At 39.5% G+C, this 24,909-nt stretch overlaps 1 protein-coding gene across 21 annotated transcripts in view; it reads right to left on the reverse strand.

Annotated features, from left to right (window-relative positions):
- The window catches only part of mub (poly(rC)-binding protein mub), a 55,738-nt gene extending 34,361 nt beyond the window's left edge, over positions 1 to 21,377 (reverse strand). For 8 of the 21 annotated variants that reach the window (XM_017157974.3, XM_017157965.3, XM_017157956.3 and 5 more), the window contains exon 1: positions 21,092 to 21,376. The gene's annotated coding sequence lies outside the window, so the exon portion shown is untranslated. Of the gene's footprint in view, positions 1 to 21,091 lie in introns of all 21 variants that reach the window. The other 13 variants (XM_017157937.2, XM_017157896.3, XM_070215788.1 and 10 more) reach the window with 4 other exon arrangements.
- Between the last annotated feature and the right edge of the window lie 3,532 nt (positions 21,378 to 24,909).

The following is a 24,909-nucleotide window of genomic DNA, read 5'->3' on the forward strand; positions in this document are numbered from 1 at the left end:
AGTAAATGACATAAATTAATAATTTCATCGCTTTTGTGTCCCAAAGAGGAGAATGCAGAGCGTCCTTCTCCGCAGCTCTAAAATGGAGTCTGAAACAAAGTGCTTTCCATTTTAATTTATTAATTTAATGATGGGCCGGGGGCAAGGGGAGGCTGTCGATGCCGTCGAGTGGGGAAAGAAATTGCCTTGCCAAGGCAAATTTTGAATTTTTAATTCAATAAAGCGACAAAAATGTTTCCCATTGCAAAATGAGCTCCCAGAAGGGCAGGAGGGCAAGAGAGTTGCGCCAGGAGCAAGGATATTTAGCGCGACAGTCGTTGAGGCCATAAAATTTAAGGCAGCCCGAAAAGTTTTTCCTCCCGGCAATTTTTAGAGACAAAATATGGGCAGTACATTAAATTTTCCAGGGCAAAGTGGGGGTGGGAGTATGTGGGGCGGATTTTGGGCGGAGGGCAGGACAAACGATGCCTTGAGGGCACGGATAAAGCGGCAAGTCATAATGCTTATTGGATTTGAGCTGGCCAGAAATATAATTATGGCTTAGCGAAATAAAAAATCTGTGGGGAAAATAAGGCAATGAAAAAAGGAATTTCAATTAAAGTAACAACAATGTATCCGAGTATATATATCGGGGAAAATAAATCAGAATTTCGGGATTTCTGTTGCGGCAAATAAATGTTTAAAAATTTAATTAAAACGCAGAGCATAAATATCAAATTGAGGTTTAATAAAGAGCACTTTTAGGCGCTCTGCTCCACCCGAGTTGTTCGCATAATGAAAAGGCTGCCCACGAGCCTTATGGCTACCTTTTGTTATCCATCCCTTTTTTCTCTTTTCCCACTCTATATATTTCCCTGAGCTAAAAGTTTGCTTTGCCTAATGAAACTTGAGCGAAACGCTTAAGGAAATGCTTGAAAAATGCTTTTGTTCAAAGTTTAATTTTGTTTAAAGAGCCAGAGGCCGACTGAAAGATTCGTTCTGAGCTAGTCGAATGATACTTCTGTGATTGATGGTAGAGTCTCCAGCTCCATTGGGTTCAGCTTGGTTCAGTTTCGTTGCAAATTGGTTAACAAACAAAGTTGGACAAGAAGCCGCTGATGAAGTTGGCAGGCGAGAAAGCAAACATTTCAAGTGCCGTTCCGCGGCCTCTTTCAAAGATAATCTACAAACGCAAGCTCAATTTGGGGCCAACGAAATGACAGAAATGCCAGTTCTTAAGGGGTTATATACCTTTTTGAGCGAAAAAAAATGAGGGAACTTTGGATTTTTTTCAGGTGTGTAGCAATTATTTTATGAAACTGAAGTTATTATTTTTTGATAGTACATGTTTTTATCGAAACAACAAGCGTTTGATCTTGAAAATATATGAATAATTTACAAAGTTATGGCAATTCTCTCGGAACCCTTTTTTTTTTATAGCGGCTTGCGGTGACCACGATTGCACAAGAACTATTTGATCGATATTCTTAATTTTTTTTTTAAATTATTCGTAATGATTGTGCCGAGTTCGTGAACGTTTTTTTTTTAAGAATATTTGCTTTTTTTTGCATACAGTAACAATTTTTCCAAAAAATTGATTTTTTGAGTACTAAAAATTTAATTAATAAATTTTTTTCTGCGAAATCAAAATTGACGCATAAAAACTGAATCGTTCACGAACTCGGCACAATCATTACGAATAATTTAAAAAAAAATTGAAGAAGATCGATCAAATAGTTCTTGCGCAATCGTGGTCACAGCGAAGGCACTTTTGGAAAAACACGACTTTGAGATAATCGCATTCAAAGTTTTACGTTGACGTTGCAACTATTGAAGTCGAGCGCGGCAAAACGCTGTTTTCCTATCGAACTATTATTCGGATCTGTATGAAAATTTGGGAAGATGTTCTCTAGGGGATATACTTTAGGAATCAGCAAAAAAAAAATTTTCGTTTTTTTGAAAAAAAAAAAGGTATATAACCCCTTAAAGGTTAGCCAAGGCTGAATTTAAATCCACACAAAAACAACTCCTTCAGAAATACTTCAGTTCTCGGTTGGAGATTTTCCGTGAAATTCATACATTTTTCCGGGGCAAAATAATAAAAATAAAAATAAAAAGAATAAAAATCAAAACAAATACCACACAAAGTTTGCTTTTAGGACAGGCAGCAGGGGGATACCCGAAAAACGAAAACTCAACCAAAACCAAACCAAAGCTCAACCCACACTCGCAGCTTACAGCACCAGCAGAGCAGTTATGCAATATTTTTGTATAACAAAAATCACTTTTTGAAATAATTGCCAGAGCCAAAGCGCTGGGGTAATGTGTGGGTAGCTGGAAGCTGCTGAAAATATGCCAAACGGTCGGACACGAAGATCACTAGAAAGGGAGATATACGTATGTGTGTATGGGCAGGTAGATGTTCTGCAGCTAAGAACGAAACAATTTTTGGTTAGCAAATACCCTATCTAATCTAGTACCTTAACTCTTTGTAAAAATCGTGTTTCAGAAAATCAAATTTAACCAAAAGGTATCTTTATATTCTCAATTCAAATCGTTATTCGTTACATCTTTTGCTTATTACAACTTTTAAATAAAATGGTTTATCTTAGCCAGACAAAATGCAGAACCATTTCAATCTCAACATAAAGTATTTGCTTTTTTGGGTGAACTCGAGAGCATTTTTAATTCGTTCATCCGCTTCTTAGGAAGAGATTCAGGGAACTTATGCTGCTTCGCTGCCACACAAACACACACTCGCACTCTAGTGCACTCGCACACTCACTGGCACATGGGAAATAAATAGCATTTAGTGCATATTTAGTACAAGCAACGACAACGTGAAAAGCCATTCCGAAAAAGAGAGAAAGAAAGCGAACCCAGCCAGACCAGACCAGACCAGACCGGGGCGACATACCTGCAGAAAAAAGGCTGAGCCCCGCCCTCCTCTTGGCCACAACTGGCTGTTGTTAGCAAGAAAAATGCATCAATGCATGCAGCAGCGGGCAAAAACCAGCGAGAAACAAAAAAGAAGCCAAAGCAACATAAAATGCATGGGATAATAGAAACGGGGGCGCGGAATGCGGGGATGCAGCCAGCAGAAAATGGCCAAACATGTTCTATGAATAAACGAGGGACGGAGGCAGGTTTGGCCAGGAAAACTTGGCGTGCCTCCTCGCCATCCGAGCTGCAGTCAAAGTTGTGGAACCTGCTGGTTTTTCTTTTCCTCCGCCTTTTCCAACAGTTTTCAATGCCACCGAGATGGAAGTTGCAAACATGTTTTCCTGGTTCAAGTTGAATCGCAATCTTGGCCGGGCCAAAATAGCAAAGATATCCGGATTCGAAGCCGCTGCACACATCAGTCTGTCGGTCATTCATTCATTCCCACCAACTCTCCTTGGTTTTTGGCCACCGAAAATCCTTCAAGGGTATTATGATGGGTTTTGGTTGGGTTTGGTGCAAGTAGCCAGCAGCAAGTAGCTTACATGCCCCAGATGAACCCGAGAACATGCAACGTGCAGCAATTAGGAACAGTCAAAAGAGCTGGAAGGAGTTGGAGAAAGCTCGAGAGTTGCCCGCAGAAATCCCAAAAACTTAGAGTTGAACTTTAAGTTGCGGTTGCTTTCCAACTTGTGTCAAACTTTGGAGCAGTCTTCTTGGGTGGATGCAACTTTGATGGGTGGATACATTTCGGCGAATGCGATATAATGAACTTTCAATCAATATGCAAGCAAAGCAAGCCCATCTGGGGTGAATTTGCTCAGCCGTAGTTCACTTAACTCGGAGCACTTGGCTGAAGTTTGGACGTCGCGGCAGGGCTAATCTCTTTTTATCAATTTTAACAGCTTTCTGGCCACTTCATCTGGAACTAAATGAGGGCAACATTTTGGCAGCCAAGCCAAAGTAAAGCAAAAACTGTTCAATATACTTTGCTGAATTCTTCCTAGGGTAAAAGGTTATTCGTGGAAAAATTATTGCAAGAAATAGGAACTCTTTCAAAAAATATGAAGTATACGGACAGGTGTATTTCAATTTAAACTTTTAAATTGCACTTATATTCATGCAGAGAATTTATTAAATACCTTCCCTTTAAAGTATTTTTATAGAACCTAGCAAATCGCCGAAAGTGTGGTATTCAAAAAGTAAGAAACAAATTTTTTGTCCGAAAACCCCATACAACCACTGATACAAACTTAGTGCCAAAACCTGATATTTAAAGATGTTGAGCTTGAAAGACTTTAGCGAATTAATAGATTTCTGGGAAATTAGTTTTCCGAGAGCAGCGGATCTCTTCTCCTCCGAATGCATATAAATCGACGCGCGAAACTTTAAAGAGGAATTTAATTATAGCCAAAGCTCCTTGTCTCCGTCTCTTTCTGACTCGTTTCCTCTCTCACTCTCGCTCGCTTATCTACTTCTGCGCTTCGAGGGAGGATGAAATAAAAATTAAAATCAGCAACAGCGAGTACCAGGTCCCGTCCCGTTCCCCGCCCCCAAACGGATCCCCCTTGAGGCCCAAAAGTCCGCCTACGGTGAATCTCCACTCTCTGTCTTCGTCTCTTTTTCCCTCTGTATACCCTTCTCTTTCTGCAATGCTTCTGCGGCTGCTGCTGTCGGGTTTAATGAACGGAAATCTCTTGCAAATATTCAATTGCTATACAACTCTGAAGCGCAGACAGTCGCAATATATACACTGATATGTACATATCGTACCGAGTGGAGTATGCCCATGCCCGGTCTATATATGTATGCACACTGATGCACCCAGTGGAAGTCAACAGACAAAAGAGGCGCATGTCGACGTTGCCCACGAGCAATGTGCAATGTGCACTGTGCAATATGCGTTCTCTGCCAAGTCGATGATGAAGTTTTGATATTGATAATGACGTTGCCCTACGGCTGAGAGATTGCGAGAAAGAGAGATGGAGGAATGAGCTCTGTCTCCCCGAAAGATTTGCAATTATTCCTAGCAATCAACGGATCACCTGCAATCTCGGTTGCGGAAAAAATCTTAATCTTCGAATTGTCCATTTCTTTGGGTTTTTTTTTAAATAAGAAAGTTGATATTTCTGAGGATATTTATGTCACGATGTTTATTTGTTTTTCTAAAATGAAATCATAACACGTAAATCCTCTTAATATTTTAATCAAGACATACACCCAGAAAAAAAAATTACCTTGATTTAAGACCGCGGGCTTTAAATCAGCGGTCGGCACACACATACGTTGACATTTTGTTTTATATTTGTGTGAGTAATTTGCACTGGGCAGCTCATCGATGTGTGTGTGCAGACCGCTGTTCTACGTTATACATGTGCGAGCAGCGCGGCGGCAGAACAAAACCCTATGCTCACTTAATAGGGCGCTGCCGACCGCTGCTTTAAATTAAGGAACGATGGACTAAAAATGGCTAAATAAGGCTATACATGGTCTTACAAGTTTTCATCCCATATACATTTTAAGTATAAATGGACTAAAAATGGACCTAAGGTCATATGGACTGTTACATGGACTTAAGTCCAATTTATATGGGATGAAAATTGTTAAGTCCACGTATAGACCTGTTAATTAACTAATCCTTAAATCAAAGTCAATGGACTTAAATTAAGGAACATTTTTTTCTGAGTGTAGGTAACATACTAAATATTTCATATTGGTTTCCTCAGTAATTAGTTTGGTTAAAAATCATTATTGCTTTGGACATTATCCATTACCCCATTAATAGACCTCGGGTTTACGATATTCACTTAAAGCTTTTACCCTAATTGCTCTGTTTTTCAATTTCAGCTTTATTCAAATACCGAAAAAGGGGCTCGACTTGGACGCAACTCACAATATAACCGGTTTCGCAACATTAATCTAACCGTAACTGTGAAACACTCGCCTAATCCACCCCGATATGCCATCTTAAAGGCAGATAAACCCATAGTCCTAATGCCAAGTCACATTTATAGGCTCGGATGCTCAGTCGCCGCTCGCTATCGCCTCTCTGCTCTCCGCACACATTTGCAATATTAATAATCTGCTTGCCATTGAAAGCCATACAAGGCGCGACTTCGTCGTACGTGTCAACATTCGACGTCGACTGAGGCAGCGGCCGAGGCAGCGACTGCATGCGCGACGGCGCATATAAATTTTGTGTTTTTTTCTTATTTTTTGGAGTGGTCTAGGAACTTTTGCGCCGTTGCGAGTGGCATGCAACCCAACAGCAAAGGCAACTACAAAACTCATTTGGCAGCCAGGCAGTGGCGGAGTGCCGAAAGGGGTTCAGGGGGAGAGGGCATAAAGAAGAGACCCAGAGCTGGCACAGTGGAGGCAATAACCATAAACAATCAGGTGTGGGAAGCTTTTGTGGTCGAAACGCGGATTGTGGCATAATTTCAAATTGAAGCTAAATTATTTATTTCATCAGAATTGTGTCAAGTCATGTGTTTGAAAAGAAAGTAGAGAAGCCTTTATCTAGAAAAAGATATAACTCCTAGAGGGGATTAGGACACGAGTATCTGAACAAGCACCTTGATTACAACAACAAACAATAACAAAAAAGTGTGGTAAAGATTAACTTTTAAAATTGAGTTTTGATTTAATTTATTTGTTGTTAAGTTGTGTTGAAAACGGGAGTGAAACTGACTTTGACAGATCTTTTTTTGGTAATCTTAATGTATCTTAATGATACTTTCTCAAATTGTATTATTTTTTTAAAAATTATAAATTATGAACAGTTGTTTTCCTACGAACGGTATAAATAAGATTAGCGACTGCACCCAAAAAAAAAATCGATACGAAACGTAGAGCAATTTTATATTATTTAAGATCAATTTAAATTTGATGCCAGGTATATTTGACCTGGTCGAAAAGAATACTTCATGTAAAAACGATATGGGTTTTGCATGACCTGAAATTTACATGGCCATATCGATTTTACGGTAACATGCTTTTTTTTGTGTGTGGTATCTAATCAAATATTTGATGCCCTTTCCTTTTAAAGTTTACCAAGCTTACAATAAATTAATTGGCGTAGACTCTAAAGCATTTGCTATCTAGATTTGATCTTAAAATTTGGTTTACGAAACATTTCATCTGAACGGATTTCAAGAAAAAACAGGAGGCCACATAAAATTTATTCAACTTAAGACGCTTCTTGCCCCACTGTAACCGCAAAAATGCCTAGGCTTCTTCAGTCTAGTGCTAGGAATGCCGGACGGACTGCCTTCCCATTGGCCTTTGTCTGCCCCCCTCCCCGTGCCCCTGCTATTATATAGTATACCCGCTTTTGTGGATCCTGGGGCTCCCCTGCCTCTCTTGGCGGCTTTGGCGTCGAGTGCACAACAAATATTGTCGCCGGCTAGGTCGGGAAATCAACGCACTAAGCCCTCTGCTCCGCCCGACCGCCCTGTCCCGCCCCTTTTTTGCAAATGCCGGCGGGGACAGTGAGCGACAACAACACAAAGTAAATAGTAAACAAAAATAGTTGGCAGGCCAAAGTAAAAATGTAAAAAAAAATAAATAAAAGGCAGCAGCAAAAACAAAGCGAAACGAGGCAAAGCAAAACGCATGGGCAAGTGAATAAAAATAGAATTTAAAATAAAATGCGAAACAGCTTGTTTCGCTTACCTCTCTTTCCTGCTGTATTTTGATTACGTTCAAGTTGAATTAAAGCGGCAAATTAAACACAGCAGCAAGACAAAGCACGAGTAACTGAGGCCCTTACACGCGGAGCTCTATAAATACAAAAACTGCACATTCATACAGACTCTACCGACTGAAATAACCGGCAAGTCCAACAGCAAAAGGAAAAACTACGACCACAGCAATAAATTGATAAGCAATCGGCTAGAGAGATTAATCAGCCATCAGAAAGTGGTGCGGTGAGGTGGAATACAGCAGTGATAAATGTGTAGTAATAGGTTCCCTAACTCAATGTGATTAGCACACTATTCAATCCAGGGGCAAATGCAGAGGGGGTTTTGGGGGTAAAGCCCACTCTCTCAGGTGAAATCCAATGGAAAATATGCTGAAGGCCCCTTAACCAAATTCAGGGTATGCTCTGGATTTCAACCTACAAATATTGATTTGTTTCAAAAATTGTACGTGTCAATAGGTATTTATAAAAACCTTTCCGACAAATACAATATACCCTTTAATTTTACGAGAACAAACTTAAATGGTTATCTGTTGTTTTCGACTTCACTTTTTTCACAGTGTATCTAAACATTCGAAATGGAATTTTATAATCGGTCATATTTTAACGATAACAAAAGAGGTACGATTTAATCGGAAATACCTGAAAACTAGAAGACAGATAACCTGCTACAACAGCTACGTAATTAACGAACATTGTTTGTAACAATAAAAATGATAATTCTGTCATAATCGAATTATGCTATTGAAAGTAATTATTAACCACATGATATATCTTTGCAGCTATCATGAATCAATTTCAATATCAACTCTATAATCAACTTTCTCACCATAATGTTGTGTTAGCCATGACAAAAGAGGGTTAGCTCTGTGACCTTGAAGACAGCAATTGCCAACCCACAACCCTTACTTAACACCCCCTCCTCTCCCCTTTCTATCTGTCTTCATCGTAACAAAATGCAAAATTATGCGATTTAAAAATAAAAACAGAGTAACACAACGAGTCAGATTAACAAATTGTGTGTACGTTAAAAATAAAATGATACAAAATCAAAATGCAGCAAATCCAAAAGCAATACAAACAACAGGGCAAGAAAAAAGCAGACACAGCAAAACGCGGGCAATGAACGCTTGATATACGCAAAAAAATAAAAACACAAGCAACCAACAGCCAAAGAAAAAGCAAGAAGAGGAAGAGAGCAAGTAACCAACGGAACGAGAAACACACATGCAGAAACGATTTTGCTGCACATGCACTGAAAAAAAGTATCTACTAATGCGTTAAATATATAACAAGGAAAATAGTTACATCGCTATATCTTATTAAAATTTAAATATAAGATGTAAATACAATTTTTAAGAGGTTTATCTTATCCACTCTTAGCATTATTCATTGTTTTCAGTGCGCTGAGCGAGCGGGATAAGAAGAGAACTTAAACATTTGATTGAGTTTGCGATAGAATAACAACAAAAACGGATAAGGAAGAGGAGAATGAACTTTTTTCCTTGCTCACACATTTGAAATGCACATAACTTAGCGAAGAATTGAGCTAGAGTCTCCCGAGAGAAGTGCTAATGTTCCACTTGGCGTATGAGTAATGCCGCGCACTGTGGGGGAAAACTGGTTTGCAAAGGTTTAATGCGGAAAATATCACAGTTCAAGCGATTCGATGGCGTCCCAAGTCAAGCTGAAGGTCTTTGGCTGGACTATTTTCGTATTTTCGAAGCTATCCAATTACCCTGTCGGAGAAATAACAACAACAACAGAGGAGCAGACCTGTAAACAGAGCCCTTAACTAATGCACAATGCATCCGACTCTCTCTCTCTTTCTCCCTCGCTTTGTAAAAGTCAAACTATCAATTACAATTATGTGCGCAAACGAGACAACAATGCAATGGCAAATAGATACTCGATACTCACAGATACATCCACTTACTCGCTCAGATAGATACTGCCAACAGCAATAACAAAACAGCAGCAAACAATTAGCCAGAAGTCAGCAGAGCACAAAGCCTTAAACTCAAACTAAATCGAAAAGAGCGAGCGAAAGGGAGCAATGCGATAGAGAGAGAGAGGGAGACTGATTGTGACCAGACTCATGTGCCAATTTCGAAAAACGAGATACTTAGATACAATGGGAAGACGAGGGCTTTGGGGGCTTCAGGGTTCAATATGGTTTGACCCAAGCCTCTGAATCCCCAGCCAAATTGAGAGCTGGGAATTCAGCCACAAGATGACTAAGCAGGTCAGTCAAACAGCGCGCAGCGAGGCAAGTTGATCAGTTCGATATGTCAGCAAATCATTTCAAGGGATATTATTAAAAGCCCATGATTAATTTATTTTTGAAAATGTACACTCAAAAAAAAATTTTAGAAAATCGCCTATGGATTTGCTTTACTGGCGATTTTTTTCTATATTTCTGGAATATTTCTTGAATTTAATGAATTTTGATTAATTGGAAGAAAATTTTCTTTACCAGTAGAAAATTTTTTTATTTTAAAGAAAAAAATCGCCAGTGAAGCAAATCCATAGGCGATTTTCTAAAATTCAGGGCGATTCATTTTCTGAGTGTATATACTTAAATAAGAGATTACTCTTTAAACTTTCCTTACTACAAAAATATGCATTAAAAAATGTATTTTTTACAACAAATTCTATTTAAAAACAACACATTTTGCCTTGATTCGCCAACTGTCACAAGTCAAAGAAGAATTTTAGTAGAATTTAGTAATCAATGTAATCCTCATATACAGAGCTGCATTCACCCATTCTCTTTGTCGCATTAAAGGAAAAATCATTTTCCATCGTTTGCGATGTAAAGAACATTGCCCTTTGTTTGATAAATACTCTGTAACCTTCTTTGCCGGGCAAAACCAATAGCTTTTCTTGTTTTTGTTCAATATTATTAACAAGCAAGCTCAACAAGACCTGTCGGCCAAGGAGACGACAGCGGGGGGAGAGAGAAGCACGGGATAGGTAACAACAATTACGCTTCAGTGCATCTTTAAGATATTGTATCTACAGAATGCATGTGCCGCCTGTGGGCTGTATCTATATCTGCGGAGCTTTTGTGTGCGTACTCTCTCTCTTTGTGTACGTATTTAGATAGCTTTTGCTTGTAGGAGAAACTCGTACACGGTGCCGTATATGCGCTTGTATCGGCTGTAGTAGCTATAGCTATATCTCGGGCCGGACAAAACGCAGATGCATCCGCAGCACAGACTATGCAAACGACAGGCAGCAGAATGTTGCAACTTTACCTCCCCCCGTTTTGCACTGATAAGATAAGAGCGGCTGACACTCACCCCTCCTGCCGTCTAAAAACATTGACAACTTTTCTATTAACGGCCCGGCCCGCTCGACGAATGCGAAAGGCAAGGCAATAGCAATGGCAAAGTATCTCTCGGTGCGTTTTGTATCTACACAAAGAAATCTCGCACAGATCTGGGTGGAGAAGCGCTGGAGAGGCTGTGTAAAATGCAATGAGGCGGCACAACGCTGCTACAAAAGTCTGCAATTGATTGCAGCAAAAGTTAAGTAGATTATGATGGAAAACTTTCTGGCACAGGCCAGGCAGAGGCATCGGAAGGAGACGAACGTCTCTCGGCCATGATACGAGTTTTGCTACTGGATATAACCACCATCTGCCCGGGCTGGGAAAACTTTTCTCAAGCCCGAAAAAACAGGCAGAAGAGTGGCAGGAATAACTAGTTTTTCTCCTTAGCCAGAGAAAAATGAGTTTTCATCCATTTCTCTGATACTTATTTGTCAGCCATCAAACTTATGCGCTGCTCTTAAAAGCCGCTCCCGAACCGACCGCAAATGAAAATGATTGAGAGAGGGGATCGGAGGTCCGCTGTGCAAAATAAGCGACTTCCTCTCTCGGCCGGAAATTATTAACTATTCTTGGGCGCGCTTCGGGTCGAAAAAACTAATGGTTCCAATATTGATTGTGCCAGTTATTAAACCAAATTTGTTGTGGCAAAAAATTATTGATTTAGATCAAGATTCGGGGGACTTAAGAAAATAAAAGATACCTATCCTAAGCCCCTGATATTATCGGTTGTGGCCCTATTCAAATAATCCTCAAGCGTTTTTCCCCCTCTCAATCTCCACCACTTGTTTTCCCATGATTAATCCTAATTTGTTGATGGCTAAATCGCTTGCTAGCCAACTAGACTGACGAATGCCGTAATTACTAAAACATCTGCTACTGGAAAAAGTTCATTCCGAGAAATCTATTCACAGCCAGACATTTTATGGGCGGGGAAAAATCTTACACGAAATGGGAGATGCTTTCAAAAATCGTTGGCACAAAATTGAATGCATGGACACGTACCTGAAACGAGAGAAACAGAGAATATAATGAGTATACGTTTTAAGGCAAGTGGAAAACAAAATAGTTTTAAATCATTCAAGTAAATAAATCAGAATCTCCACCGGAAACATTTGCATATGGAATTTACTGAGGCACAAACTTTCAATTTACAAGCAACTCAGGCAAAGTAAATAATTTTAAGACGGAAAACTAAATGAGCTAAGGAAAGTATCTGTAGGATAAACAAACTTGGCCGCTAAAAGATGAATTTATTGGATTTTTTCTCCTGCGGCCGGGTTACTTTGGCAACCAGCTGTTGGAAAACACATTTGGAATGTTTAGACTAGACCAGGAAACGGAAAATTACTCCTCGGTCACTACACACTGTGCGCATCATGGGAAAAAGATGGTTTTTAATTTTTAAAACCCCTCTTGTATTACTTTTTAAATCGAATCTATCATGCAAATATGAAATCCGATTTATTCTTTTGTCTCACGCTTTGGCTTGTTAGCACAAGGAAGCTGTCAGATAGCGAATAGGATAAGTCCGGTTGGTTTCCATGCTGGTTTTATTGAACCGGTACTTCGTGTACCCTTGACTTGGATTTGAAGACTGGGTATATGTTTTTCCTAAACGGCAATTCGCACGAATATTATGCGAATTATGACGATATGGCATAATCCATTGTTGTCTCTTAGTCGGCTGCCCAACTAAGCCTACCCCCTTCTCGGTTTTAATCAGTGTGACGTCACCTTGCTACTTCGAAACGGAACTGGTACTGCTAACCCCTAAACCCACAGATGTTAAAAGCTAAAGTAAACCAGCTCAGCAGGTAGCTAGCCAGTCAGTCAGTGTGTCCATCATTTGGTCAAGTGGGGCAGCAACAACTAATCAAAGACAACTCCAAAAATTAAAACCGGACACAACTTTGTCTGGGCCTTCTTAATTGCCTGAGCAAACTTTTATTTGGTAGCTCGCATGTCAAGCATAAATAGAGAATTATGGAGAAGAAATGCTCGGAACGCATATGGGTCAGATTGGATGGAGAATGCGAGAAAGAAATAAACAAAATATAGACGGAGAAATGATGTGCACATAATCCAAGTATATAAAATAATAATTAAAAAATCGCAAGTCTGACAGAATTTTTGACAAATTGTTGCCCCCGCGCACAATCCAAAAGTTAATGAACTTGCCTGAGGAAGAGAACGAAAATCCCAAGAGCTAATGATAATGCCATAACACACAGAGCACACATTTTCAGCTACAGATACAGATACATTTACAGCCGCGAAGAGTATATGAAAAAATAGCGCGTGCTGCCCCTCGCATAAAAAGATTTATCATCTAAAACTGTCCGACTGACTATGAATGAAAATGCCGACACATAAACAAAAGCAAAACCAACAACTGTGGCACACACACATTTAGTTTACTTGATCAAAAGCGAAAAAGCAACAGCGAAAAAAAACATTTAAAACCAAATAAACAGAAACAGAAGGCGTTTTTAGAGAGCCATCATAATTGTTTATCAAACACAAAGCTGGAGAGCATTTCCACAGAGAGCGCGAGCGTAAATTAGAGCTCTCGCTATGCGTCACGTTTAAAATAATTAATTGCCGGACAAATTGTTTACACGAAATCAGCGAAAACACCATTTGCCGAAACTATAAAAAGTTAAGGTAAGACTGCCATCGGAAAGCTAATTTAAAAGCGCACGGAAAAACGTTAAAAATGTGGACTCTAGCAAATATTTATCAAATTCAGATATGATCTTATCAGCGTGTGATTGGCATTTTGTTAGTGTTCTTGCCCGGTAATCCCTTGTAAAATAAAACTTACGTAGAAAAACAGTATAAAGCTATCTCAAGAGAATTTAATTTTTTAATAATATGAATGGTTTGTAACTTTTACAAATCAGTATCTGAACAGAGCCATATTTTTCCAATCGAGCATATTTAAAAGCTTAAAAAATCAGACTTTTAATAAGATCTCCAATTTGCAGCTCAGGTTAATAGCTTGCAAAAACCGAACAATTTTAGGATTTTCATTAGGAACGTCTAAAATTATAGACCCTCTGTTCACTACTCAATATTTTTCGTTAGAAATGGGTGTGTTAATAAGTCGCTATAAACTGAAAGACCTGTATAACTAAATTCCATTCCAAGTCAATCATCCGCAATCTCTGATACGCTTTTATTATTACGAGGTACAAGTATTAATCATCAAATTGCCTTAATAATCTCATACGCCCCGCAATTGAAATGCTCTACACGACTTTCCTCAGCCCCCTTCTGAATTTCCCTCCTGTTCTCCTCGTTGAAAGCATTTATAGGCCAGCCCACACACTGCAGGCAGTTTAACTCAATAAAAATGTTTTTATTTTTTTTCGCGCTTTTGTATATTTTTGATCATCTTTTTGTATAGAAATTTGCGAACAAGATATTCTCTGCCTCTCGGCTGATTTGCATAAACAGGTCGATGTCGACCCGTTTAGAATTGTTCGAATTGCCGACGTTCCACAAGATTTGTTGCCTTATCGTTGTATCTTCTGAGATACATATATTAGGTGAGAGCAGAATTGATATGTTGGCATTTGGCTTCAGAGTAACAATGCCGTTTATAGTTGCTAATGATTTTGAGCTGACAAAGTAAAAACTATCCAAGCAATGTGTCTCCGACAAATTGGGCAATTTTTTGCAGCAGTTTCTTGGGAAAGAAAAATCTTTTTGCTTTGACCAAAGAAGGCCCAGCGACGACACCAATATGGTCAAGTGGTTAAAGCCGCTTCGACGTCTTTGGAAAAATCAATGTTTATTGCAGTTTCTGTTGCCGTGCCTTTTTGCGGTTCGCTATTTGGCTGTGTGGTAATTAGCAACAACAACATGGGGTACAGCTGCAGCAACGGGCTCAAAAAGCTCCTAGAAATGGTCATGCCCCATGATTGAGTAGATGGACGAATGTTTGGCCAGACACATGCCCCACGAGATGCGGCATGGCAACTGAGAAGTGCCGGCAGAGGATGGTCAATTTCCGAATCTCCAAATGCGTTTTTTGATTGGCGAAAACGATTGCCTGGCCATCGGACGGGGTCCAACAAGATGCAATTTAGGCAACTGGCCGATACATTTTGCAACTGTCAACAGCATTGATGAAATATCAGCTATTTTCGGTCTTAATGTGCCCACCCAACTGGTTTTCCGCACTGCAGATACACATTTCGAGATGCAAATCAAACTGGTTGAACCGATTGCGAATATTTTTCAGATTGACAAGATATCATTTTGAATTGATAAATACTTCCTTGACTACTAGAGGAGATATGCATCCGGGATGCTCTCAATAATAATTACCTATATGTACAAAAAAGTACTCGCAACTAAAATATAGGTAGCGAAATTTTATAACAACCGTTCGTTCTTGTGTCAGTTCAAACAGTTTTCTTATTCAGAACGCTTTTTGAAGCTACAAATTCTTTCTCGTTTATAATCGGTTTAGAAGATTGAACAACCGTCTGATTGTTTCTCTTAGTGAGTAATGACGGTGCTATGTATTTGCCATCTGCAGATATAGCGAACCAGCCAAAGATGCTTGCATTTCCAGCTTTTGCCTTCGCGTGCAATTATGAAGATTGATAGATACATTCCCTCCGAATCCAGATCCTTCTGCCCACCTCCCCGCAACCTCATGCATTACCCCGCGCCCGCCCGCTTGCCGCCAAAGCAACTTCCTGCCACACAAGCTGCCCCAAGTCGCTCGAGTCCTTCACTCCTTTGACAAATCTGACAGCTGGCCCGAAAAAGAAACGAGCGTTTCTGTTTCTCCAACCCCCAAAAGGAGCTCAACAACATAAAGCTTATGCTGGCAACAAAGGGGGATGAAGTGGAAGTAGAAGGGAGTGAGGTGGTTAGAGAGGCAGCAGTCATTATCAAAGCCCTTCAAGGTCTCTCAAGGCAAGCGTCTGTTTTACAGATTTTTATGTTCACGACACGCACACACTCGAGTGGGGGTGGTCTCATATATTTTATGAAAATTAGGAGAACCTGACTGAGTGCGGTGGGCAGGGAAGGGGGAAGGGGGAACAGGGGAAGTGGACGAGGAAAAGTCGGAATGCGGCCATAAATAAATGGTCTCGTTTACGACTTTGGACATTAACCTGTTAAATTTCTAATGTGTGTGACGGGTCCTTGGTCTCCTTACCCGCCCGCACCCATCCGTCTGCCCACTGCTCTGCCGCCCCCAAGGATCGTCAACATTTTGCATATTTAAGCAGCCTCAGCAGCAACGGCTTGGATAATCTAACATACTAATGTGTGCGAATGCCCAGTCAGCCCCCTCCTTTCCGGGCCGGTTCAGTTCCGAGTTCTGAGTTCCGAGTTCTCAGTTCCCAGCTCACAGCTCACAGTGCCAGAGAGACCACAAAATCAATAATGATTACATTTGCCGTGCATATTTCACCAGCCAAGAGAGCGGGCAGCAGTGGGCGGCTGGGTGGGTTAAATGACATTTGGTGGCATACGCCAATTGGTTGGCAGGTCAGGTGGTTGCTCCTCCACCGAGCCACCACATCCCCTCGGTGGAGAGTGTGAAAAGACAAAAGCCAAAAGACGGAAAAGCGGTTAAGTGGTGAGGCAGCAGCAGCACCACCAGCCAAAAGCCCTTACGGAAAGAGCCTATGCCTATGCCCACTTCTGAACAACAGGGCAGACTCGATATGGCAAGTCTCTGGCAAGAGAATGGAATGAAAAGAATTCGAAATTCAAATTTATCTTCAGCATTAGCGAGCAAAATACACATTTGATGGTCTGAAGCATCTAAGACAACTTTCTACACCCAAAAAAAAATCAAGTGTTATCTCTCTAACTACTTACTCAGTAGTGTTAATTTTATATGAAATATTATAAAGTTAATATTTTGTGGTTTCATTTTTATACCGAACATTTCAATTTAATACTTTTGATGCAAATTATAGTGTAGAATTTATGTAACAATAGTTTTGTTTCTATGATAATTTTTTTTTAATGTCTTCGATTTCTAATATAATCCTAATATGTTAGCGAATTCTTCAGAACATGCTGGTCAGGCTGGAACATATTCCTTGGTTTAGACATTAAATCTCTTAACTTTGAAACATTTTGATATTTAAATTACGATACCAGGAAGTTCCGTAAACCATTGCCTAATTACACCAAGGGATCGACTTAATCCAAATGACCCCATATTTGGGTTCTATCTAAGACCGGGTTCCCGCACCGAGAGCCCACTGTACCCCAACTGAAGCCACCACCAAACGGGTTGAGTGCTTGGCTCTGGTGGGGCTTCGAAGCAAAAGAAATGCACTGCACTGGCACCAGAAGCAGCAGAAAGCAGAAGATGCAGGCGAAGAGGAACGAAATAAGTGGCGCGCAGGGTCAACGATAAAAGGCGGTGAAGGGGTGGCAAGGGGTCGCAGGGGGAGTGGCGGGCAGCAAGGCGACGCCACTCAATGCAGTCAACGGCCTACGGACTGCAGAGTGCAGAATGCTGAATGCAGACTGCAGCGACTTAGCCGCGCTAGGCTATGGGTATGGGTCCTAGCCCAACCAGTTAGAAATTGCAGGCGGGCAAGAAAGTGCAACAAAGTACAGACCTCAATCTGCAGTTCAGCCAACGCACACTCACACAGATACTCACACACCACCACCCACCGCCCCCTTTCGCCCGCCCGACAGGTTGAAATCCAACGCAGCAGAACGAACGAACGAGCGAAGCGACTGGGGAAAAGTAAATGGAAAACGGCAAGGAAAATGCGCACAACAAAAAAGGCAAAACGCTGATGACGTTGACGACGAAGACGACGGCGACAAAGCGATTGCACAAAACAGGCCGAGTGCGAAAAAATTGCAGAGGAGGTGGAAACACATGCCTAAAAGGAAAATGCAACAAAAGCGTAAAGCGAAGCAGTCAAAAGCCGTAGAGCCAAAGAAAAGCGAGGAGAAAGGGGCTGTGATATGGGAAAACTGGCTGGGATTGAGCATAACGAGAAGTTGGGATACCTACTTATGTGTCTAAGATTACTGTGTTCTTTTTAATATTTACAACGAAATAAACCTTGTGATTACAAATTAATCATCTTGATAACTATCCTTTTCTTTTATAAAACAAAGTAATATTACTTATTGACAGTAAAAATGTATTAATTTCCTATCATTTGACATCCTTTATTGTTTTCTATGTAGATTCTTTGTTGTAGAATACAAAATATTTAATTTTTGCTTTGGAGGTGCATATTATGTTGATTAACATTTTTATTTCAACTTAAACGATGTAGTACCTACAAAAAAAAAACAATTTACTTAAGGCATTGCAAATATTTTATTCAGTAAGTCACCCTTAACCAATGCCTCTTGTATTAACCAAAAATGTGCTAAATAACGTATTTAACATCAATTTGTTAATCGAAATTAATGCTATTAACTTTTACTTTCAAGCTAGTCTGTTCTTTTATTTAAATGAAAATGAAATTCTTGCGAAATATATATATTTTTTATATAATACATACATACAAATTGAACTTCGGTTAAATAATGGTTCAGCTGATTTCGTTTAATGCCATAAAATGTGATTTCAGCACTAATTGGTGGCTATGAATAACCGAATGAAATAATTGCAGTGAACTGAGCTTCCAAAGTTTCTGCCCCCCATTCGTAAATATAGTAAGTGATATTCCCCAACAATAACAAAGAAAACAAGGGGGTGGGGAATGTTTGGGTAGAGCTCTGCACTGAAAATAAAGATTAACTACAATCAACAATAAAACGGATTAAATTAACATTCAAGACATGAATTAATCAGTTTACTTTAATCTAAATTGAATTGATTAGTAGCTTTAGGAAATTAAAGGTTATTTTAACCAGCAAAGAACCGGCTCCATTGAAATTTGTTATGCAATTTTATTTTTATATTTAGATTAGCGATTTAATTTGTTCAAGAAGACATATATTTTGAAATCTGTTCAATTAGGCATTTCAAAAAACTTGTTATTTTAAAGTCAAAATGCCAATTTTAAATATTTGGAAAATATTCATGGTCTTTGATAAATTCCTTTTGAAACTATGTCGCACCCACTTTTCTATATATTAGGATTCGTTACGGTTTAAAATTTTTTTTTTCAATTATCAATATAAAAAGTTTATATAAAAATCACAAATTTAAGTAGTCAACAATTCTTTAAATGTGTTTTTTCATAGTCAATCCACTCGACTGTACTGATATTTCTAGTTTGGATTTTACGATATAATTTAAAATTGAAGAGAAACCAGTTATAAATAAAAAAGATTTGAGAAATCGTATTTTATCGATGTTAGATCTTTGAAAATAAAGGGGTACGTTAAAAAACTAACCGCAAAATGTCAATTCAAAACGTAAACCTTATAATTCTCAGTGTAAGGGCAGATTCAAATCCGTTTTCAAGTGCAGCGAGGCGACGACGAGGGCGACGGTTTCGCCTTCGAAAGTAATCACAATTGAGTTCACCAGCTGCAGGCAGCAACAAAAACAACAATGAAAAGGCAAAGCTGCGAAAAACTTCCTCGGGATGAATTTGTTGCCTTGGCAGGGTCTGATAAGACTTATATTTCGTATATATAAATATGTATCAAAAAGGAGCCCTGGCAACGCCTTTTTTGCAAGTCAAACATTTGACGACGCGGAAGTGATTAGACAGCACAGAAAAAGAAGGGAAAAAGGGCTTGCTGCCAAAATTGATTCTTTTAAGTTAGCCCAGAGAGTTCGTAGATTGTTATTTGTATTGTGTGGCCAGGCGCCAACTGACAATTCCATTGGAAAGTTTTCGAACTGATTTCATTTGAGTTTATAGAATTTTAAATGAATTTAAAACATTAACTTATAAAAGCGCATTAGACGTTCAGAAGTGATTAAAAAATAGCTTTGAACATCTTAGACACCTTTCTTTAAAATCTAAAATACTATTTCACAAAATTTTGAATTCAGCTAAAAAAAATATTTACGAAGATAAGACGTTATATACTTATTGTACGAAAATAGATTTTCAGACAATAAAGGCATTTTCTAGAATTTTCGATATTTCGATCTAGGGCAGAGAAATATGACAGATTTGCCTTGATCAATTTTCAAACTAGTTCTACAATTGCGAAGTTTCACATCAAAATCTCTTAATTTTAGCTCACAAACGGTATAGGATACCGCCTATCCAGTTCGTGCTTAAGGATAAGAATTACATTTTTCTTTGCGAACATTCATCAAAGATATAAGTTTGTAAGTTTTTAACTGGTCCAGAATATACCAAAAACAAGTACATTGGTCCTTGGGGGTTAACTGCCAGAAGAAACAACAAAGAAACGAGGCAAAGGAAAAAGCGCGCTTTGCAAGCCGCTGCCCACGCCAATTAGAATTCTTAAGTCCAACTGGGCGGCGATGTGGCAACACTGCCCGACGCCACTCACACACACGCACACCACTGCAGCAGAGCCAGTTTGTCTGGCAATTGAACAATTGAGCGAGGAGAGCGACTTGCGCTGAGAGCGAGGGCGAGCGGGAGAGAAAGACGCGCGTTTTTTGCCAAGGGTATAGAGAGCATATTGGGACTGGTTTTTGATTTTGGTTTTTGGGCAGCAAAATGCGAACTCGTAGGGAAATGGGAGTGAAAATGGGCCCCTTAGCCGATTAAAGGGGTGGCTTTCGGCACCAAAACAAAGCGGGACCATCACATTCCCGGCCGACTGGCGGACCTACAGGGTATCACGGCGAATGCAGGCACAGAGGGAATCGGCAATGACAACAAAGAGCGCAGAACGCGAGAAGGCAAATAGGAAAAATAACGACGGAGGAGAACAAAAATCAATTTGAGTGGATGTGGATGCTGGACTTATTTTGCACAAAGTTTAAAAAGCTGTATGCAATACACACACACGCACACACAGGCGACTCGGAGACACAGACAGCAACACGCGACGGCTTTTTCGCCGGTTGGGGAAGTAAACTCAGTAAACTGCAGAGAAAATACGCCGAGAGAACGCTTAATTATGCTTAATTTGTTGTTAATCAAACACAAACACCGCTCTGGACAACTCACGCGGCCGTTAAAAAATAGGGCCCATAAAATCGTCAATTCTAGAGTGGGGAAGCTCACGTTTTTGCTGTAGATGTAGATCGAATCGGTATCGGGTTATTTGCCGGATTGTTATTTCACGTTTGTTAACAATTCAGTGCTTTGTTTCGCTGCGCACACCTAAATTTGCATTCGCAATGCGTAACTCCGTGTATTCGCTCGTTGCTGCTACACACCGTGAACTTGGCTGGATCTTATTTCCGATTTTCTGGGATATATTCCTCTGCGAGACTTGGACTTTAGAGACGTTGCCTTGCGCGACGTAGAACCGAACACCACCAATAATTTTCGCCGAATGAGAGGGCAAAGCGGACTCGGCGACGAACAACGGACCAGGCGACGGGGTGGGTGTAGAGCGAGAGGGAACGCTCGCTCTGTTTCGCTCAAATGTTAAGTCGAGAGGTTTTCTAACAGAAATGTTAAGGTACAACGTTGAGAGAGCAGGCGACGGGGTGGGTGTGCGTACGAGCGAGAGAGAGAGAAAAAACTCAATGCGCTTCCCTTTTCTACCACATTGACGCGCTCAAATGTTAAATTCAGCGATTTGGAGAGCGCTCTGTTACGCAGAGGGAGAGAGTTAGCGCGATGTAGCAGGGAGATTCTGGTACTTTTGCACTTTCGCGGTATTTCCCTTCTGCGCAGGCGCGGTCACACCGGAGCGTGGGTGACTACGGTCGTCCCGCTCGCACTCGCAGCCGAGTGAGTCGAACAGCAGAGGAAAAAACTTGGAGAGCGCGCTTTGAGTTTTTCCTTTGCACTCAAGAGATGTTTCCACTTGCAAACTGGTTTAACAGCTGTTAAACCTAACAGGAATTGCATTTCCCGATCACTACAGCTTCCCATTCGATAGTTCCAACGGGAAGAGTGGGTGAAAAGTGGGCTAAATCTGAGACCCCCTATTCACCTTTGCATTCTGCGTGCAATTAATGAAAGGGATTAAAACTGAGGCCAACAACAACACACAAATGCAAATGTAATGAATTGCTTTTAAATTAAATTATGTAATTAATTTTATGCCAAAACAGCGACAAAAACGACAAAAGGATTACACAAATATTTTCAGTTCATTATAAATGAGCGGGCCACAATAACAATAACACAACCGAATTCCAATTAGACCCGGCTGCGATGGGATTAAAGGGTTCCTGATTGGGCTTTCCTATTTTCGTTTCAACGTCCCAAATGACCTTCAGAGGTGGTAAAACACAAACATACATACAAAGCTGAAAATTGCAGCCCAACAACGGTTTTCCTTGAAGCGGTCAAAATAATAATTTCTTTTCTCTGATTGCTTATGGGAAAAACTTTGAGACGCCAAGTTAAAAGTATTTGATCGACTACACGTCGGCATAATTATTTTGAAAAATTTTAAAGTTACATCTTCTCATATTTTTAACTTATAATAGAAAAATTTTGACACCTATAGAAAGAGCACTTCAATTCCGTTTAAATGACACAAAAATGTTCTTAATCCATTGAGCACCCTTTGAAAAGTTAGAAAATTAGTAAATTTATTTTGAAAGTCAAATGTTCAACTTTTTTCCTGGGGCTTAATTGTTCCCCAATCAAAATTAATAATAAAGGCAAAAAAAACAAGAAAGGAAGCTACCTTCGGCCAGCCGAAGCTTATATACCCTTGCAGATAAAAGAATGCTCACTCGGTGCAGTTCCAGGGATTCCAGATTTAGAAGTCAAGAAGTCAAGAATCAAAACGCCTACTTCCCACAAAGTTACAATAATTTTCTTATATTTGTTTGAATATTCCTATGGGAGCCTTAAGATATAGTGGTCCGATCCGGCTTGCTCCGACATATGTACTACCTGCAATAGAAAGAAGTTTTTCGGGAAAGTTTCATCGCGATAGCTTTAAAACTGAGAGACTAGTTCGCATAGAAACGGACAGACGGACAGACGGACATGGCTAGATAGGCTCGGCTATTGGTGCTGATCAAGAATATATATACTTTATGTGGTCGGAAACGTCTCCTTCACTGCGTTGCAAACATCTGACTGAAATTATAATACCCTCTACAAGGGTATAAAAACAAAATATTTTTCCTTGTATTTTTTATAATTTTTTTTTACTTTTACTGAGGTGTCTCCATTTAAATTTTTTGCAGGTATTATTAATTTTAATTGGGGAACAACTTTGCATCAAAACATTTTTGTTTTAAGCCCCAGGAAAAAAGTTGAAAATTTGACTTTTACAAAATTTTCTCACTTTTCACCGGGTCTTAATGGGTTAAGAACATTTTTGTGTCATTTAAACGGAATTGAAGTGCTCTTTCTATAGGTCTATAGGTCTCAATGAATCATACTCGTAGAGTAAAAGGGTATATTGTATTCGTCCAAAAGTATGTAACAGCTAGAAGGAAGCATTTCCGACCCTATAAAATATATATATTCTTGATCAGGGTCGCTTATATACGATTTTAAAAATTTAAATATTTCGGAAAAGTAAAAACCATTTGTTAAAAAGTTATGCGTGATCAAAGTTTTCTATCTCCATCTGATAGTCGGGGCACCCGACTATAACGTTCCCTCTTTTTATACCGGTTACTCTATAGAGTAAAAGGGTATATTGTATTCGTGCAAAAGTATGTAACAGCTTGAAGGAAGCGTTTCCGACCCCATAAAGTATATATATTCTTGATCAGGGTCACTAGCCGAGTCGATCTAGCCATAAAAAGGACAGATCTGTCCGGAAAAAGGACAAAATGGCAGCCCTGGTTCTTACGTACGTCCATGCGCGAATTCAAGGGAGGTGATAAAGCCTAGATCCGCCACTGCGTCCACTGCGCCACTGTTCAAGAAAATTGTTCTTACTATCCTTGCTCCAATCTCCCTTTATACAAAACGTAAGTACAGTTTTCTTTGAAAATTTAGAGCTGTTGGGGGCAATGGGGAACATTGGGAAGCAATGGGCAACAATGTGCCACCCTGCAAGCACTATTGAATTTTTGATAAAAATATTCGAATGCGATCTATTTGGCTGAAGCGAGCCGAATGTTAAAATTTTAGAACTTTTATTTATTTATTCGAGTGTAGAATATTTTTTCGGTCATAGAAATCTTATCCAACCAAAAACGGTTGCACTATGGGGAATTTTACCACTTTTTTTGGCCAAAACCCATTTTTTTAAAGTCGTTACAGTTACTTACAGCTGTTAGATCAGCTGCTGTATGTTGCATTTTTACGCCTCAGAAATTTGACGCAATGCTGAGACTATTTAAATGCTAAAAATAAGAGTCTTAAAGCAATTTAAGTGGAGTTTTTGGAATTAATTCAAGGGATGGTAGTGTGCACTAAGTATTTGTGTGATTAAACAATCTAAATTAATCGTGGTTTTCTTGTAATCGATTATTTTTGTGACCGGTCTAACACGAATATTTTTAAAGAAAACCAAATTTTAAAAAGAGATATAAAGCGAGTCCAGCGGAGTCCATCAATCAAACCTTTGGGAATTAAAGAGTAAAAAATTCTCTTTAAAATGAATATAGTCAGAAGATTCACTTTTTTCGATTCTTGGAGAAATTTAGTTTTTTAGATCATAACCTCAAATTTTGCAAATGCCCCTTTGTATGCACTGTGGAAGAAAGATATCAATAGACTTACATTGGAAATGTCTTCTAAAGTAAGGCAAAAACACTTATCGCTACCATTTGACAATAAAAACGGGCTTAAGAGGTTGTAAAAAGAAAAATAAATCTATAACTGTATAAAAAACTGAAAGAAATGGCATGTAAGCTCTGAGAATTTTCGGTTCTATGAAACTAAAAGAAATATTCTTCCGATTTTAACAAAATTTTGTATGTGGTTTTAATACTGTATTAAAACGG

Source organism: Drosophila takahashii, chromosome 3L (assembly GCF_030179915.1).
Source record: "Drosophila takahashii strain IR98-3 E-12201 chromosome 3L, DtakHiC1v2, whole genome shotgun sequence".
Taxonomy (NCBI): Eukaryota; Metazoa; Arthropoda; class Insecta; order Diptera; family Drosophilidae; genus Drosophila; species Drosophila takahashii.